We start from the raw sequence: 19,811 nt of genomic DNA, 5'->3' as shown, positions 1-19,811 counted from the left end.
ATTGCTAGTCAGTAAGAAATAATACTAAACTAGCCAGATTTGATTTAAATCAACTTTTTTTTAATCCCATTTATATCCCACCCTTCTCCGAAGACTCAGGGCGGCTTACAATCTAAAACACAAATCAATGTGCTTAGCAATAGCCTTCATTCTATGTATATGCCTGCTTATTAGGGCTTTCGGCACCCCCCAAGCGGCATTATTACAAAGTCAGCTTATTGCCCCCAATAATCTGGGTCCTCATTTTACCTACCTCGGAAGGATGGAAGGCTGAGTCAACCTTGAGCCTGGTGGGACTCGAACCTGCACTAATTGCAGGGAGCTGGTGTTACTTAAGATGTTGCACATGGAGTTTATTTAAACATGCTTATATTCATGCTTTTTTCTATATTTGTCTTTTTTCAATGACCTGTCGCTAGGGTAGGATAAATCTGTCACAGCTGATTTATTTCAGTTTTCCATGTTTTCAGTCTTAAGGTTCCATTCCCCACCATCCAGTCAGAGCTGATGAAGCTTCTTGGATGAGAAGCAAAACATCTTCAGAGGGGAAGAAAGAAAGTCTAGTTGCTTCATGAAAAAGCATCTTTGGGACAACCATGACCTGAATGACTGAGAATCTCCATAGACATGTAAAAGTCTATGTGATAATACATATGCACTTCACCTACAGTTGCATGCAGTTGCCTTTTGTATCAAAAGCCACTTATACATTTTATTTGGAATGTTCTCAACATTTAATTTCAATTAATTTACAGATTTGGTGATATATGCACCCTTTCTTCGATTAAACATATTTTCAGATTTTTTTTAATTAAGCAGTTATACTGAAAAATTAAGAACAGTGTAATTTTATAAGTTATTTTTGTTTCAGATCATGTAATTTGTTTCAAAGCATGAATTAGGTAAGTTCATTTTCAAGGGCAAACCAAACAAATTTCTTTTTAATACTTTCCCCTACTACAGAGCACTTTATCACCCTCTGAAGACTAAAATTGCATTTTACTGTTTTCTGCTTTCTCCACTCCAAAACAATTTTAGTTGATATACAAATACTACCTTACTGCATAAGCTGTTGGTGGCTTTGTTCTGACTATTGTGATTTCAGTGGCAAAAGCACTACATAACCCATGTCAAGAAAAATAGTATAATAATTGGCTTAAACCCTTCATTTTATTTTCAGTTCCATCTTTTGCATTCTTTCATTTGCATTCTAGCTTAATTCCCTATGCAAACAATAATGGCATGGAAGAAAAGGACGGGTGGGGCCAGCGCCGTGGCAGGATGACATCCTTTGGAAGCTCCCAAAGGATTGTCGCTTTTCAGCTGTTTGGGGGATCTGTCTGAGTTTCAGACAGATCAGAGCTGTCCTGTAGGGATGGTGAAGAAGGGAGGCACAGTTTTGGCAGCACAGGAGGGATCACAACCTCCTGGAGAGCCGACGGAAGCTTCCCAGACCAGCAGCTGTCAGACGGCCATTGTGAGCTGTCACAAGCCAGGGTGGCCACTTGGAAGATCTTGAAAGTAAGTTTGGAGGATTGCCTGGGTGAGAAGATTGAGAATCCTTAAATGCTGGAAATTGGGGGGGGGGGAATAAGAAGAATTTGATGCTGTGGAGAAGTGGGGGGGGAGCGGATTTTTAAACTGCTCCTCTCCTGGAACTGCAGTGGCGGATAACAATGGAAGGCAAAAAAAGGTAATGAATCAAGTATCTCATCTGAGAATACCCTTGAGTCTTAAGAAAAAAAGGGAGAGTAAGTGACCTTGAATGACAGCTGCTGGACTCACTAATAAGAAGTTTACAGAGTCTGTTTTTTTAGTTTGCGGAATGGTGGATTGTTTTTTACTTTGATTTTTTTTCTTTTGGACTAAGGCACAGAGACTCTGAAACGAACAAAGAACGTAACTGTATGGATTAATTTCTTTCTTTTTTTAGATATAAGGATATTTGGCTTTTTCCTTCTCTTTTTCTTTCCTTTTCCCTTTATTCTCACCTTTACTTGTTGCTGAAATTTTTCATACTCTTTTTTTTTTGGGGGGGAGCACATTTGGATTATAATACCCCATCAACATTTGGATTACAAGCTACTGGAGTAAATGAAGAAGACCACAACACACCCAGCAACAGCTGCCCTAATATCACAGAGTCCGGTGGCACAGAAATCACTGGACAACACAATGCAGCAAGATAGATCCAACATGGAATTGAAAAATATGATACTGGCTCTACACACAGACTTCAAAGAAGGGATTGGCAAACTAGAAGAGGATCTAAAAGAGGTCAAAGAACTGATGGAGAAAAATGAACAAAGATTGCAACAAGCGAAAGAAAGAGTTGAATTAACAGATAAGAGACTAGAGGAGATTGATAACCGACTTACATTAACAGACAGGAACCAGGAGAAAATGATCATTGCTTTAGAGATGGATAGAGCTGATTATTATTTAAGATTCCAAAATGTTGAAGAAGAAAAGGGAGAGAACCTAGCAGATGTAATGGCAGGAATATTAGCAGAAGCATTGGAGGAAAGCAAGGAAAAGATAATTAATGATATAGATGAGATATTTAGAATACACACTAGATATGCAACGAGAAATACTCTCCCCAGAGAGGTGCATATAAGATTTACTAAAAAAGCATTAAGGGTAGATATACTACAGAAGCTGAGAAATGTTAAAATAAAATACAAAGGGAGAGAGAGAGTGATGGTAAAACAGATCCCAAGAAGAGTGAGAGACCTGAGAAAGGAGTATCAATTTCTGAAAAAATGCTTAATTAAAAAAGGGATAAATTTTAGATGGTTAATACCAGAAGGAGTAATGATAAATTAGCAAGAACAGAGACATAGACTGGACACAATAGAGAAAGCAGAACTTTTCTATGATCAATACTTTGGGCAGCAAGAAGAAGAAAGGCTGAGAGGGGAAAGAGTAATCAGACAGCAAGGAGACGATACAGAGAAGCAACGCAGTAAGTATAGCATAGAACAGGAGGAAAGGGTGTTGAGAGAAGGGACAAGAGCAAAAGAGGCAAAAGAGCAAAGAGAGATGAGAAAAACGAGAGCAACTAAAACTTCAAATAAATAATCATGGAAGGAGAAATAAAAGCAATTTCAATAAACGTAAATGGACTAAATTCGACTATAAAAAGAAAAAGAACACTGCTTTGCTTAAGAAGCAGGCGAGACAGCAAGTTAACAGTTTAACTTTTTATTCTGAACCAGGCAAAGAACAAGGGAACAAGACATCTATTTATACTGACAGCTGCCGGCGGCTTGACCAATCAGGGGTGAGTCTATTCCCGCGCCGTAGTCTCCGCCAATCGGAGCTGTCCGGTTTTGACAGCTCGGAGCTGTCATCTGTAGCGCGTGTTGAACTGTCAATTGTTGGCGCTTGCGCGGTTTCGCCCGGCAGCTTTTGACAGCTGTCAAAAGCTGCCGCGGTTTTACCTCAGCCCTTGTAACTTCTGTTTAACTCAATATAATAACAATTAGTAAATACACAACACCCCTTCCCCCTCCCTCTGATTGAGTTGAATTTACCCCAACTGTTTCTTTTTTGGGTTTCCCCATTCGTAGTCTTTCAGGTATGTGGGAGGTTTCTTTAATCTCTCGGAGCGCCGGGGGGTAGTCTCGGTAGTATGTTCTGGTTCTTTTGGCGCTTCTTGGGTTGGCTCCGGGGGTGGGGGGTTTGGCTCTGCTGGATCTGCGTTGATTGGAGTGGGGTGTTGAAATGGTATGTTCCGGTCAGGGGAGTCTTGACGTGCCAGTCTTTGCGCCGGTGCTTCTGTCGGTATTTCGTCGTCCCCCCTACCCCCTATGTTTTGAGGACTGCGTTGGCGTAGTTGGTCTATGTGTCGGCGGATATGTATATTTTGTCCAATGTCAATGATGTATGACAAGGGGCCTGTTTGTTCGATGACCACCCCTTGTGTCCATTTGTTCCCTCCCCCATAGTTTCTAGCCCAGACAGCTTGCCCAGTGTTGAGAGTTCTATGATGGAGGGGTAGTTCTGGGTCTGGAGGGGATCTGTCTGGGTGGAGACGGTCCAGTCTGGTGGTCAATCTTTTGCCCCAGCGAAGCTCTGCTGGGGACTTTCCGGTAGTTGTGCAAGGCGTGGTGTGTTGAGAGAGAAGAAATTGTGCCAGTCTTTGGTGCCAGTTGCCGGAGATGATCTTGCGCAGTGCCTCCTTGGTTGATTTTACCATCACCTCTGCCAAGCCGTTCGACGATGGGTGAAAGGGAGCCGAGGTGGTGTGCCTAATAGAGTTCGCCGTTGTGAAACTCTGGAATTCGTAGGAGGTAAATTGGGGGCCGTTATCGGAAACTATAACATCAGGGAGGCCATGTGTGGCGAATAATCCCCTTAAAACTTGTATAGTGGCCGAGGAAGTTGTATTGGCTACTGGCGCCACTTCTAGCCATTTTGAAAAGCTGTCTACGACAATTAGGAATGATTGTCCCTGGAACGGACCTGCATAATCTATATGAATGCGAGACCAAGGTGACTTTGTCGTTTCCCATCTATGTATGGACGCCTGTGGCTGGGCTGCTCTAACTAGCTGGCAGGAATAGCAGCCAGCTACGTGTGCCTCAATGTGTTTGTCTATACCCGGCCACCAAACATAGCTCCTGGCCAGAGCCTTCATTTTGACGGTGCCCGGGTGCCCTTCGTGGAGGCTCTCTAGTACTTTAAGTCTGTGTTTGTCAGGGATGATTACTCTGCTGCCCCATAAGAGACATCCCTGATGGGTGGATAATTCCTTTTGTTTTAAGAAGTAAGGTTGGAATTGTGGTTCCTGGGGTGAATATTGCCAGCCCGTTGTGACATAGCCTAGGACTCTGCCTAGGATTTTGTCTGCCGCGGTAGCTGCGGAGATATCTTTGACAGATAAGGGGCATTCTGGCAGCTCTGAGATAGCCAGTATTCTTCCAGCTGGTGCTGGGTCTGGGTCAACAATTGGTTGTGGCAGTCTGCTCAGGCCGTCTGCATGGCCCATGGTTTTCCCTGGTCTGTATTCTAGTTTGTACGAATAGGCTGATAGAAATGTAGACCATCTCAGGATGCGGGGAGATAATATTTGTGGTGTTAGCCTGTTTACTGTTATGTACTGTATCATAACAGGGGTTTATGATCAGTATAAATAGTAAATGGTCGACCATACAGGTAATCATGAAATTTTTTTACGCTGGCCACTATAGCTAGAGCCTCTTTGTCGATTTGAGCGTAATTCCGCTCCGGTTTTGACAGCGTTCTCGAATAGAACGCTACAGGGGTCTGTATTCCTTCTTTAGTTAAATGGCTTAGGACCGCTCCGATGCCGTACGGGGAGGCATCGCAGGCGAGACATAAGGGCAGCTGATCGTTAAACAGGGCTACCGTTGTGCTGCTGGAGAGTAAGTTTTTTAGGAGGTTAAAACTTTTATCATGCTCAGGGGTCCACGTCCAGGGTTTGCCCTTGTCTAATAATCTATGTAAGGGTTCTGCAATGGAGGCTTTATGCGGTAGGAAGGTGTGGTAAAAGTTGACTAACCCTAAGAAAGCCTGAAGTTCTTGTTTGTTTTTGGGGGTCGGTGCTGTTTTGATAGCTTTAATTTTTGTGTCCGTGGGGTGAATTCCCTTAGCGTCTATTTTAAAACCTAAGAACTCTGTTGAGGGCACCCCGATGGAGCATTTGTCTCTTTTTAATTTGAGACCGGCCTTCCTGAACCTTAGGAGTACCTTAGTTAGTTTGTCAGCCAGGTCATTTTCTGATTCCCCTGCAATTAGGACGTCGTCAAAATATGGGCAGACCCCGGGAATTCCCTTAAGTGTTTTCTCCATGATTTCCTGGAAGATTCCCGGGGCTGCAGAGATGCCGAATTGAAGGCGGTTAATTTTGAATGCTCCCTTGTGGGTGACTATTGTTTGAGCCAGAGCGGTGTCAGGGGTGACAGGCAACTGTAAATACGCCTGCGCCAAGTCTAACTTGGCAAATATGGCGCCTGACTTAATGGCCGCGAGGATGTCTTTGACAGCCGGGACCGGGTAGGCATGTGCGTTTAAAGCGAGGTTGAGGGTCGCTTTATAATCGGCACATAATCTAATTTGGCCGTTTGGTTTAACTGGGGTCACTATGGGTGTCTCCCACTCGGCCCCTTCTACCGGTTCGAGGACCCCTAAGTTTGTTAATCTGTCAAGCTCCGCTTCTATTTTTTCCCTCAAGGCGAAGGGAACCCTTCTGGCCTTGATTCTGACAGGCATCACATTTGGGTTCAGTTTAAGTGATACGGGCGGTCCCGTGTATTTCCCTAGTGAGCTGTCAAAAACGTCCGCGAATTGACAGCAGACGGATTCCAATTTTGACAGCTGAATGGCGTTGACACCTGTCAACGCTATTCCTAGTGCCTCAAACCAGTCTAATCCTAGCAGGCTTATTCTGTTTTCTTGGGTCACCAAAATAGGAAGGGATCCTTTAAATTTTTTGAACTCTACGGGGACGGAAGGTTTTCCCCGGAGTTTAATGGGCGTTTTCTGGAAGTCGGCTAGGCGGAGTTTGGTGGGTCTAAGGGCGGGCCTTTTCCTACTTCGGTTACAAATGTCTCTGTACGTTTGCCATGAGATTAGTGAGACGGAGGACCCAGAGTCCACCTCCATCTCACAGGGAATTCCTTGAATCCGGACGTCCACCTTGATTTTGGGCTTAAGAATGCTGTGGACTGTATGTTTCTCCGCCCTCCCCCTTACATTAGACACTGGGGTTCTGGGGCTGTGCCTAGCTCTGAGTGTATATGGGGCCATACCTTCGGCTGTCACCTCCAGGTCGTGCAGGTTTTCCCGGCTCCGGCTGCGGCACACGGCTTTGAGGTGGCCTGTCTTCCCGCACCCGTGGCATTTGGCACTGCGGAACCGGCACGTTGCCCTAGGGTGGCTTCCGCCGCAACTGGCACACTTCGCCCTGTTTGTCGGGAAGTTGGGCCCCCTCTGATTGTTGGCAGGGCCCCCCCTGTAGTTGCGTTGCATCCTCAGTTTCTCGAACCGCCGTTGCACCGCGTCTATATCTGTGGGGCCGTCATCGTCCTCAGACCCGCTGAACCTGCCGTCTTCCTGGTGCACGGACCCCCGTGGTCCGCTGTCCGGTACCCGTCGGTCGTCTCCGTGGCAGTCTTCGTATGCGATGACTTCCCTAGCCACATCGGTCATTGTCATTTCAGGCTTGGCGATCAGCTTCTTCCTCAGCCGTTCGTCCTTGAGCCCTATGACAATCTGGTCCCGGATTCGGTCTTCCAAATCCGGGAACCGGCACCGACGTGCGGCATGCCTGACCCTGGTTATGAAGTCATTTGCTGGCTCGTCAGGAAGCTGGAGTTTCCGAGCGAAGTTCACTCTCCAGTAGAGTTCTGACTTGAGGGGCATGAAGTATTTACTCAGCCCCTCAGTGAGGTCTGCATAGGAGATGGTGGCGACCGGCTCCGGGGTGAAGATCCCCACAGCGGCATCATAAACGGCGGGGCCGCTGAGCCAGAGGAGGGCGGCCGCCTTGGCCCGGTCATCCGTGATCTTCTTGACTACCAGGTACCCTTCTACCTGGCCCAGATGCGATTCCCAGCCTTCTGGGTGGCGGGTATCGAATTCTCGAATGTGGCCGTGGTTCGTCATGCTGTCTGTAATTGAGGTGCCGCTGCTTGCGTTGAATGGAAGTTTGACTTCCAGTGACTTCAGCAAGTGACCAGCTCGGCTAAGGGAAAAAATCTCTTCTCCCCTTAGGTAGTGACTTCAGCTAAGCAAGCAGCATCCCATCCTCGTCGCCAGTGCTTTGCTTAAGAAGCAGGCGAGACAGCAAGTTAACAGTTTAACTTTTTATTCTGAACCAGGCAAAGAACAAGGGAACAAGACATCTATTTATACTGACAGCTGCCGGCGGCTTGACCAATCAGAGGTGAGTCTATTCCCGCGCCGTAGTCTCCGCCAATCGGAGCCGTCCGGTTTTGACAGCTCGGAGCTGTCATCTGTAGCGCGTGTTGAACTGTCAATTGTTGGCGCTTGCGCGGTTTCGCCCGGCAGCTTTTGACAGCTGTCAAAAGCTGCCGCGGTTTTACCTCAGCCCTTGTAACTTCTGTTTAACTCAATATAATAACAATTAGTAAATACACAACAAACACTAAATAAATTGGGGAAATTAAAAATGGATATAATTTGTTTACAAGAAGTTCATATTAAGAAACAACATAAAAATCTACTAGAATATCCAAAATTGGGAGAATTATATACCTCACTTGCAGATCAGAGTAAAAGAGGTGTGGTATTATATATTCAAAAAGCAATACAAACTACATTGTTATATTCAGATGAAGAAGGGCGAATTTTAATGGTGGAAGTAATTATGAATTGTAAAATAACTTTATTGGTAGTGATTTACGCCCCAAATGAAAACCAAGAAAATTTTTATTCAAAATTACACCAGAAAATAATAGAATTGGAATTCGAAAGCATATGTATGATTGGAGATTTCAATTCTATTGTAAAGGCCGGCTGGATTATAATACGACAAAAAAAAAAAAGACCCTAAGGAGAACACTTCCAAAATCTTTTCATAATATGGTGGACGAATTAAATATACTAGATGTTTGGAGAGAAAAATATGCAGAAAAGAAGCAATATACATTCTATTCTAACAGACACCTGTCCTGGTTGAGAATAGATATGATATGGACATTAATAGACTTATTTACAAGTACACAAAATATAAACATAGAAACAAGCACATGGGCGGACTACAACCCAGTCACAATTACATGGAAAGGACAAAAAAAAAGAACAAGATGGACATTAAATCAAACTGTATTGAATGAAAAAGACTTCCAGCAATATATGGAAAAAGAAATGACTTTCTTCTTTAAGGAAAACAAAACAGAAGATACCTCACTTCAAAATGTCTAGGATACGGTGAAAGCGTACATAAGAGGACTTGCTATATCTTACATGGGGAAAAAGAATAAACAGAAAAGACAAATTAGGGAAAAACTGGAGGAAGAATATCACACTCTTGAGAAAGAATTACAGAAAGATACACAAAACAAAAAGATAAAAAGAATAATGCAGTTGAACAAGCATAAAATGAACTTAATAGAAAATGAAGAAGTGGCAAGGAAAATAAAGGCAGCTAAACAAACCTTTTTTGAACATGCAAACCAACCAGGGAGATGGTTGACATATAAAATTAAAAAGGAGACAGAGAAGAGATGGATTAAACAACTGGAAGATGCCGAGGAAACTTTACAACACCGGAATGAAGAAAAGAAAAAAATAGCTTGGGAATATTATGAGAATTTATATAAGCAACAATGATAGGATAAAACAATTCTTGGAAAAAACAGAGATATCTAAAGTACCAGAGAAATTTAAAAAGCTACTAGAAGAGAAAATGACAATGATGGAATTAACAGAAGCAAAACACCAGGACCAGATAGGTTACCAGCGGAACTATATAGAACATTGCAGGAACTGTTAGGCAATGTAATGCTGGAACTCTATAATGAACTCCTCTCTGAAGCTAAGATACCAGATTCGTGGTCGGAAGCACTTATTACCCTGATACCAAAGGAAGAAACAGAAATACAGAAAATAAAGAACTATAGACCGATTTCCTTGCTGAATGTGGACTATAAAATATTTGCATCAATCATGGCCGAAAGGCTTAAAAAGTTCCTAAATGAATTTATACATATGGATCAAAATGGGTTCCTGCCCAAAAGACAGATTAGAGACAATATGTGAATTATATTAAACACATTAGAATATTATGAAACACATCCCAAAAAACAGATGGCATTGATGTTTTTGGATGCGCAGAAAGCATTCGACAATGTGAATTGGCAATTCATGATAAGATAACTACAGATTATGGATTTGGGAGAGAAATTTATAAATGTAATTAAAGCAATTTACAATAAGCAAATAGCCAAAATAATGATTAATGGAGATATGACTGAAAAGATTAACATTATGAAGGGAACAAGGCAGGGATGCCCTTTATCCCCATTATTGTTTGTATTGACACTAGAGGTACTAAATAGAACTATAAGACAGAATAAGGATATAAAAGGTATGAAAGTTAAGAGAGAAGAATATAAGCTACAAGCTTTCGCAGATGATTTAGTATTTATCTTGGAGGAGCCACTAGAGACAGGACCTGTATTAATAGAACAAATAGAAAAATATGGTGAGGTAGCAGGTTTGAAGATTAATAAAGATAAAACAAAAATGTTAGTGAAAATTATTACTGAAAAACAAAAAAAAGAATTGATGGGAAAGTTAGAGATACAGATTGTAAAGAAGGTAAAATATCTGGGGATTCACCTGACAGCAAGATGTACAACAATTAAAGAAGAAAATTATTACAAATTGAAAAGACAAATCGAAGTAGATTTGGATAAATGGAAAAAGGTACAACTATCGTTAATGGGTAGGATTGCAATAATCAAAATGAATATATTACCACGATTGTTGTTTTTGTTTTCAACAATACCAATAAGATTGGGAAAGAAATATTTTGAGGGGCTAAATAAAATAATTTTGAAATATATTTGGCAGGGGAAAATGGCAAGGATTAATTTAAAAATGTTACAGGATGCAAGACTCAGAGGTGGGTTTAGCTTACCTAATTGGGAATTATATTACCAGGCTGCAGTAATGTCATGGATGAGAGAATGGATTTTACTGAGGAATAGTACGTAGATTATTGACATTAGAGGGACATGATTTACAGTTGGGATGGCATGCGTTCATATGGTATGGGAAAAATAGAGTACACAGCTATTTCTAGAGACATCATATCAGGAATTCTTTATTGATGGTTTGGAAGAAAATAAAGAGGAAGCATTACTTGAGGATTCCAGATTGGCTCTCAACGATGGAAGCGTTAATACACCCCAATATCTTTAACATGGGAAACATTATAAGATATAAAGACCTACTAACAGACACGGGGAAGCTGAAAACCAAACAAAAATTAGAGGAACAAGGAATAAAGATAGATTAGTACATGAGAACGCAAATACAATCTAGATATGAAAAAGATGCTAAAATAGATGGTTTTAATTTGGGGAGAACAGAGTTAGACGAAATACTTACAGGAACTGAAGAAAAATGGATTAAATGTATAGCTACTTATTATATAAGGAATTAGAGGAGGAACAAGTTAAGGAGTCAATGATAAAATGGTCAAGAAATTTTGGATATATGATTGAATTAGATACAGTAGATGGCAGCAATTGTGGGAAAGAAACTATAAACTGACAATGGCGACAGCGTATAAAGAAAATATGTACAAGATGTTCTACAGATGGCATATGTCTCCAGAAAGACTAGCTAAAATGTTTAAGGACAGATCTATGAAATGTTGGAAATGCCATCAAATCTTTCTATCATATGTGGTGGACGTGTGCAGAAGCTAAAACCTATTGGAACATAATCAAATCATGGATAGAAAAGATGATACAACAACGTATAGAATTAAGACCAGAAATGTTATGTACTAGGCTTTTGGTACCTCACCATGTGCGTTGCTGGAGAGTTAACAGCTCTCTAGCAACCCAGACAGGACGTCTCCGGCCCTGCAATTGGTCAACCTTGGGCGGCAAGCATGGGTTCAATCTGATTGGTTGCTACCAGAGGGTTTGGCTATATATTGTGGCAGGGTGCACCCCAAGTCCCCAGTACAGTTCCAGCTTGAATAAAAGAATGAGTTTCTCTGTACTCAGCTGTGTGTCTTCATTCCTGCTCACCAGAGCCCACGACCTAACAAGAAATATTCCTGTTGGGTATTTTACCAGAGAAATATAGCAAAGAGAACACATATTTGATTATTCATATAACCACTGCATAGGATTGTGTTTGCACAAAACTTGAAGGCACTGAAAGCTCCTCCAGAAGAAGAGGTGATCAGGAAAATAATGGAATGTGTGGAAATGAATAGATTAACAATGATAATTAAAGATAAGACAGAGTCAGAATATTATGAAATTTGGGGAAAATTTTATGAGTGGGTGAAAAAGAGAATATGCTTAAAAGACAGCTAACACTAATTTAGTTGGAAGAAAAATGAGGAGATAAGGATATTATCATACCTAATATAGACATTGAAAATCTAAGGAGAGGAGCTGCTCGGACATTACCCCTGAATTGTATCAGAAGAGGAATGGGAGGGAAAAAAGGAGAGGAGAGAGGGAAGAGAGTAGAGGAGGGGGAAGGAAGTAGGAAGGTTGGAGGGAAAGAGGAGGAGAAGTGGAGAGAAACGGGAGGGGAGTGGTGAGGGAAAGAGGAGAGGAGAGGAAGAAGAGGGAAGTAGGAAAGAAAGAAGAAAGGGAGAAAGAAGGTAGAGAAGAGGGAAGAGAGAGAAGGAGGGTGTATATAGTGAAAGGGGAAATGGACGAGCAGCACCTAAACTTACTGTATGTGTATTTTATGTATATGGCGATATATTTGTTGACTTGTTTGTAGAAGAAATGGGAAAATAAAATTGTATGTGTGTGTGTGTGTGTGTGTATGTGTGTATGTGTGTGTGTGTGTGTAAATTACTAACAAAGAATTAAGGGAGACTGAAATGCATTTCAAACTTATTAGTTTTCATCAGTCAGCCATACCCTTCTGAGATTTGAACCTGGGCTGATTGCACATTAGGCAGTTGTTTTTACCTCTTGAGCCACAGGATCTCTCTCACTTTGTTAGCTTCTGCAAGGGGAGATATGTGTCAAATGTTAACTATTTAGATTACCTTGCTAGGCCCCAAACATGGGGCAAATCTTTATTTCCTGTTTTCAGCCTATCTTGAAGGCCATTGAACAGGCAGTAGTCACACAGGACAGCTCATATATTTGTGTAAATTACTAACAAAGAATTAAGGGAGACTGAAATGCATTTCAAACTTATTAGTTTTCTTTTTTTTTATTAAAAAGTTTTAACATACATTTTATCTTTAACAATCCCCCCTCCCCCTCCCACACCCATCCCTCCCTACCCCTCCCCCCCTCCCCCCCCCGACTTCCCAGAGCTAAGTACAGGGTATAAAAACAAAAAAAACCACTCATGAACATCCAAATGCTAGCAACCATAAACTCTAAAATCTATCACTCTCTAGCTCATATAGGATAACTACAAACACTATTACTATTAACTATAAAAAAAGAAAAAAGAAAAGAAAGGAAGACTTATTCAAATGCTACATGAAACTTTTTAGTCCCATATTTGTTCTGGATATACTCAATCCATTTTCTCCACTCCATAATATAACGTTCTTGCGAGTGATCTTTCAAATAAGCCGAAATCTTTGCCATCTCTGCCAGGTCAGAAACCTTTAAAGTCCATTCTTCTATAGTCGGCAATTCCTCCTTCTTCCAATATTGACCTATTAAGAGTCTTGCTGCCGTAGTTAAATTCAACATCAACTTAGTGTCCACAACCGCAGCATCTGTAATTATACCTAACAAAAAAAATTGCGGGCAAAACTTTATCCTTTGCTTGAAAATCTTCTGCATGTTCCACCAAATTTTTATCCAAAAGGCCTTAACCTTTTTACAAGTCCACCATATGTGAAAATATGTTGCATCTTCATCGCCACACCTCCAGCACTTGGGCTGATAATTCGGATACATACTTGCAAGCTTTTTAGGATCTAGATGCCATCTATAAAACATTTTAGAAAAGTTCTCTCTTAAGTTTTGAGCTTGTGTAAATTTTACGTTCCTCACCCAGATCTTTTCCCACGTGTCCATTGTAATAACTTCTTGAATATTTTGGGCCCATTTTATCATACAATCTTTAACAAGTTCTGTTTCTGAGTCAATTTCTATCAATGCAAGATATATCCATTTGATATGTGCTGGACCCTGCTTTCTAATTTGCTTTATCAGATTTTCATCAGTCATTGTAAAACCAGTTTTCTGATCTTCTTTCCACCTGGCCCGTAGCTGAATATATTGGAACCAAGTTTGAACAATCTTCTCATCTCGCAAGAGACTGTACGGTTTCAGACACCAAACATTTCTTTCCAAACTTAAAATCTCCTTATACGTAGTCACATCATGTTTGAAACCAACATTTATATTTTCTATTACGTGTTTTGGGATTGCCCACAATGGTATCTTACAACCTAACTTATGTCTGTACTTCTTCCAAACTCTCAACAATGCTTGTCTTAAAATATGCGCTTTAAACACATTATCTACCTTTTTATCATACAACAAATATGCATGCCAGCCAAACAACAAGTCATGGCCCTCAAGATTTAATAATCTCTCTTGTGTCAAATTAATCCAATCACTTATTCCTGCTAACGCAGCAGCTTCATAATATAATTTAAGATTGGGCATTTTAAGACCACCTCTTTCACGAGTATCCTGCATAATCTTAAGTTTAACTCGTGGCTTTTTCCCTGCCCAAACAAATTTATTGATACCTCGCTGCCATTCCTCCAGATTAGAATCTTTCTTAAGAACCGGTATCATTTGAAATAAGAATAAAAATTTAGGCAGGACATTCATTTTCACTGCTGCGATTCGCCCCAACAAAGACAATTGCAATTTTTCCCAGCTCTCCATTTCTTTTTGGATTTTTCCCCACAATCTTTCATAGTTATTTTTATATAACTTTGTATTAGAGGGTGACAAAAACACCCCCAAATATTTGACCCTTTTAACAATCTCAAATCCAGTTAGTCCTTCTAAAAGAGCCTTTTGCGATACTGTCATATTTTTGGCCAGAATTTTAGTTTTTTGTGCATTAACTTTAAATCCAGAAACCTTCCCATATTGCATTATTATCTCCATCAGGTCCACAACAGAGTTCTCTGGCTGGGTCACTGTAACAACCAGATCATCTGCGAACGCTCTCAATCTATAATCCTGATCTCTAATTTGTATCCCCTTAATTCTTTCCGAACTCCGTATTTTTACCAATAATATCTCCAATGTTAACACAAATAACAAAGGCGATAACGGACACCCTTGCCTTGTGCCCTTCTCAATATTACAAGCTTCAGTCAAACTATTGTTAACTATTATTCGGGCAATTTGTTTTTGATATAATGCCCTAATTGGTTGCAAAAATTTATCCCCAAAATTCATTTTATCTAAAACTTTCATCAAAAATTGCCAATTCAATTGATCAAAAGCTTTTTCCGCATCTAAAAAAATTAGCGCCGCAGGGATCCGGTTGTTCCTTTCCAAAAACTCTAACACATCAACTATATGCCTCACATTATTTTTCATTTGCCTACCACTGATAAACCCAGTTTGATCCCCATGAATCACCTGTTGCAGAACCCTCATCAGTCTATTAGCCAACACCTTAGCAAATATCTTATAATCTGTATTTAAAAGTGATATCGGTCTATAATTTTTTACTTGAGTAGCATCTTGATCTTCCTTCGGTATCAAAGAAATAAAAGCAGTTCTCCAAGACGGAGGCACCTTTCCCCCTCTCTGAATTATCTGAAACAGTTCCTTTAATGGCTTTATCAACTCCATTTGTAAATTTCTGTAATAAACCGCAGTCAAACCATCCGTACCTGGTGCTTTATCCAACTTCAATTCCTTAATTGCTGTAAGAATTTCTTCTTCTGTTATTAATTGGTTAATCTCCTCTTTTTGTGCCTGCGTAAGAACCGGGATGCTAGCATTCTCCAAATATACATCAATATCCTTTTCATTAATCTTCTCCTTAGCATATAACTTAGAATAAAAGTCCAGAAAGGCTTCCTTAATAAGATCCTGTTGAAACACCACCTTTCCCTTATGTTCAATTTTGTCTATATTAGAAGCCCTTTGCTTTTTCCTAAGTCTATAAGCTAGCCATCTACCTGGCTTATTAGCATTGCAAAAAGTATTATGCCTAGCAAACCGCAAATTGGTTGCCACTTGGTCAGCCATTAATTTGTCAAATTGTCCTCTTAATAGCTTAATAACCTCCTTAGCCTTCACATCCAATGGGTTCAAGATCAAGGCCTTTTCTTTTTCCCTAATTTCGTTCTCCAATTCTTTCCTTCTGGCTTCCAAAGTACGTCTGTGTTTGTTATTCATATATATCAACACCCCTCTCATATAGGCCTTGCTAGCATCCCAAACCATATCCATAGAGGTATCCTTATTCATATTAATTTCAAAAAAATCCTTCATCCGCTGTTTACATTCTTCCACATTTCTCTGATTTCTAAACAAGTTCTCATTTACGCGCCACGAGCGCCTATCTCTATTGTCCTTATTGATCTCTAACCACACTGGACTATGGTCAGAAATAGCTCTTGCACAGATCTTTACCTTCTTAATCCTAGAAAAAAAATCATTAGTCAGCAAAATAAAATCAATCCTGGAAAAAGATTGATGTCTATCAGAAAAAAAAGTATAATCCTTTTCATGCAGGTGAGTGTCACGCCAAATATCTCGCAGTTCCAGATCATCCTTCATTTCAAAAAAAGATTTAGGCAATCTGGCATGACTCGGAGAGCACTTAAAAGAACCAGCCTTATCCATCTGTACATCCAAAACACCATTCCAATACCCCATAAAAATAAACGATTTGTAATCCAATTGAGTAAGCTTTGTATGAAGTGAGCTAAAAAAATCAGCTTGCTGTTGATTAGGAGCATACAGTCCAACTAAAAGCGTTTTTTTGCCTTCAAGCAGCAAATCTATCATAACATATCTTCCATGCTTATCTGCTTCAATTAATTCCGCTGATAAAGCGCTTTTGACATAAACAACCACTCCATTTTTCTTATTTATCGCAGATGCAACAAATTGCGTGCCCAATCTTGAGTTCGATAAATACTTTTGGTCCATAGCCCTAATATGCGTTTCTTGCAAACATATAACATCAATCTTGAATTGTTTTAAATATTGAAAAACTTTCTTTCTCTTCTGTGGTGAATTTAGTCCATTAACATTCCAGGTTAGAAATTTAGTCACCATGCGTGGCATCCCGAAGCTGTTGGAGCACATCTTTAATAGCCCCTCTATCTTCTTTGGGCCGCGCTCCTCCCACTGCTTCACTGTAAGTACGCTTTGAAAGTTCCATAAACTTCTGTTGGTCTTGCTCTTTTATTTGTTTTGCTCGTTTTAAAGTGGCACGTGTCACCCTCTGCTCTCCAGCAACAGCCAACGAGGCTATAATTTGATCCCCTCCAGCACCATTCTCCTCTTTCTGTCCACCTTCAGCCTCTTAGGATATCCATTCTCCAAATCCCTTTGCAGCTTCCAGAAGTGATAGTGGGGTCGCTTTTAAAACATTATTGTAGAAGTCACGTGCCTGTGTCACAGTAACCAGACGGTATCTTTTACCTTCATACATCACCACCAATCCGACAGGAATCTCCCATCTAAACTTTATTTCACGTTGCTTAAGTTCTTGCACAAGAAATGCAAAATCCTTCCTTCTCCTTAAAATCTTTGGAGGAATTTCTTTTAAAACCAAAACTTCTTGGTCAGCAATCACAACTTTAGTATCATAAGCGGCTTGAATAACTTCATCTCTGGTTTCTCTCTTAGTAAAATAAACCACCACATCTCTAGGTAGCTTTCTCTGTCTAGCAATCCATGAGTTTACACGAAAGACTTTATCCATGCATCCCTTTATTTCAGATGCTGGCTGATCCAATACTTCTTCCAAAGCCTCAGAAATCAGCTGCTTTAGGTCTTCTTTAGGATTCTCTTTTAAGCCCCTGATTCTGATAGCATACTGCATCTGGTGATACTGGACAAGACTCAATTCTCCGTCCATTCTATCCCTTAAATCTTCATTCTCCAGTACCTTTACTTCTAATATAGCATTCTTTTGACTCAGATCCTCCACTTTTTCGTCCAAACTTTGCACACATTCAGCCACGCTTTGCACTATAGACAAAATGTCTACCCTCATCGCACTAAACTTCTCTTCTATCCTCTCCTCCAATTTCTCCAATTTCTTCTCCACCTTTGCCAACTTGTCACCCAGCATTTCTGATATTACCTGGGATTGTTTTTCCAAAGCATCTTCTAAATCCTTCGATGTCAGTGCAGCAGGAGGAAGCAAAGCTTGCAACGATGTCTGTTGCACCGGGGAAGTTCCCGCACTCCGAAGAGTTTTTGAGGGAGGTTTAGCCGCCATCTTTTCACTTTCACTTGTTGCGCACTTTCACTTTAAGTTTATAAAGTCCATTAAGCTAGAGAGTAAAAATAAAAGTCCTCTTCACCTTGACCTCCTGTACCGCTCTGCCTGCTCCTTTTATTCCAAGGTCTTTCCTTCTGGCAGGGGTGGTCGCAAACGCTTGGCTCTGCTCCAAAAATCCCGGAGTAGAGACGCTGAACAGCTGGGAGCAACCCAGGCTACGGGGGAGTTCAATCCTTCAGCCGCCCAAGCTTTAAGCTCAGGCGGCCCCGGAGAACTCAACCCGTACCTGGGGCCTCACCCCCTCCTCTTCTCCCGAGGAGGGGGCTTCAAATCCACCCGAACAGCTGATCGGCGCTGTTTCGGGTGAAAACAACTCAGCTGAGCAGCGGGCAGCCCGAAACGGCTGTCTCCGGCGCCGCGCCGCTGCCGGAAGCCAAACTTATTAGTTTTCATCAGTCAGCCATACCCTTCTGAGATTCGAACCTGGGCTGATTGCACATTAGGCAGTTGTTTTTACCTCTTGAGCCACAGGATCTCTCTCGCTTTGTTAGCTTCTGCAAGGGGAGATATGTGTCAAATGTTAACTATTTAGATTACTATTTAGATCCTGTGGCTCAAGAGGTAAAAACAACTGCCTAATGTGAAATCAGCCCATGTTCGAATCTCAGAAGGGTATGGCTGACTGATGAAAACTAATAAGTTTGAAATGCATTTCAGTCTCCCTTAATTCTTTGTTAGTAATTTACACAAATATATGAGCTGTCCTGTGTGACTACTGCCTGTTCGATGACCTTCAAGATAGGCTGAAAACAGGAAATAAAGATTTGCCCCATGTTTGGGGCCTAGCAAGGTAATCTAAATAGTTAACATTTGACATATATATATATATATATATATATATATATATATATATATATATATATATATATATATATTAAATGCTTGTTAACTTTTAGATTACCTTGCTAGGCCCCAAACATGGGACAAATCTTTATTTCCTGTTTCGGCCTATCTGAAGGCCATCCACAGGCAATAGTCACAACAGTGACAGCTCATATTTGTGTAAACTTTTTTTTAGATTGCTAACAAAGAATTAAATTATATTAAATTATATAATAATGGCATGGAAGAAATGATTCTTTATAATAATAAAGCCCCTGTGAATCAGACACTTAAAATACATCATTGTCTCCAGTCAGAATTTACATTTAAACAAGCGCTTGGCTTTCTTAAAGTATATTCACGTTGGTAATAATAATAAAATTATAACCCGCTTCTCTGTGTTTTTAATTACAATCTTGTTTGTTCCAAAATAGGCTTTTCTAACTGTTACCAAAATGCTCTATTGTGACAAGCAAAAGCTGATGAATATTGAACAAAACATAATGCGAAAATAACAATGAACATGCATTCTATTGCTGCTGTGTTTGGATGCTAGAAATGCTTATCACACTTTTCTGGTTGTTGTTGTTGTTGTTTTTCAGTTGGGGAATGTCAACATGCACTTTTCTAAGCCATCCTTCCAAAGCCAACAGAAGCCTTAAGTGTTGTCAGCTCTCAAAGAGATGCATAGCTGCTGCAGAGACACAAGTATAACCTTGTTTTTCAAAATGCCAAACTATCCAGATAACAAGTGTGAGTCATACATCTTGAAATTCTCTAGGGATCGAAATAGGTAGCATGTGGTTAGGTAG

Source organism: Vipera berus (genome assembly GCF_964194415.1).
Source record: "Vipera berus genome assembly, chromosome: 3".
Taxonomy (NCBI): domain Eukaryota; kingdom Metazoa; phylum Chordata; class Lepidosauria; order Squamata; family Viperidae; genus Vipera; species Vipera berus.
This window is presented reverse-complemented; position numbering follows the sequence as displayed.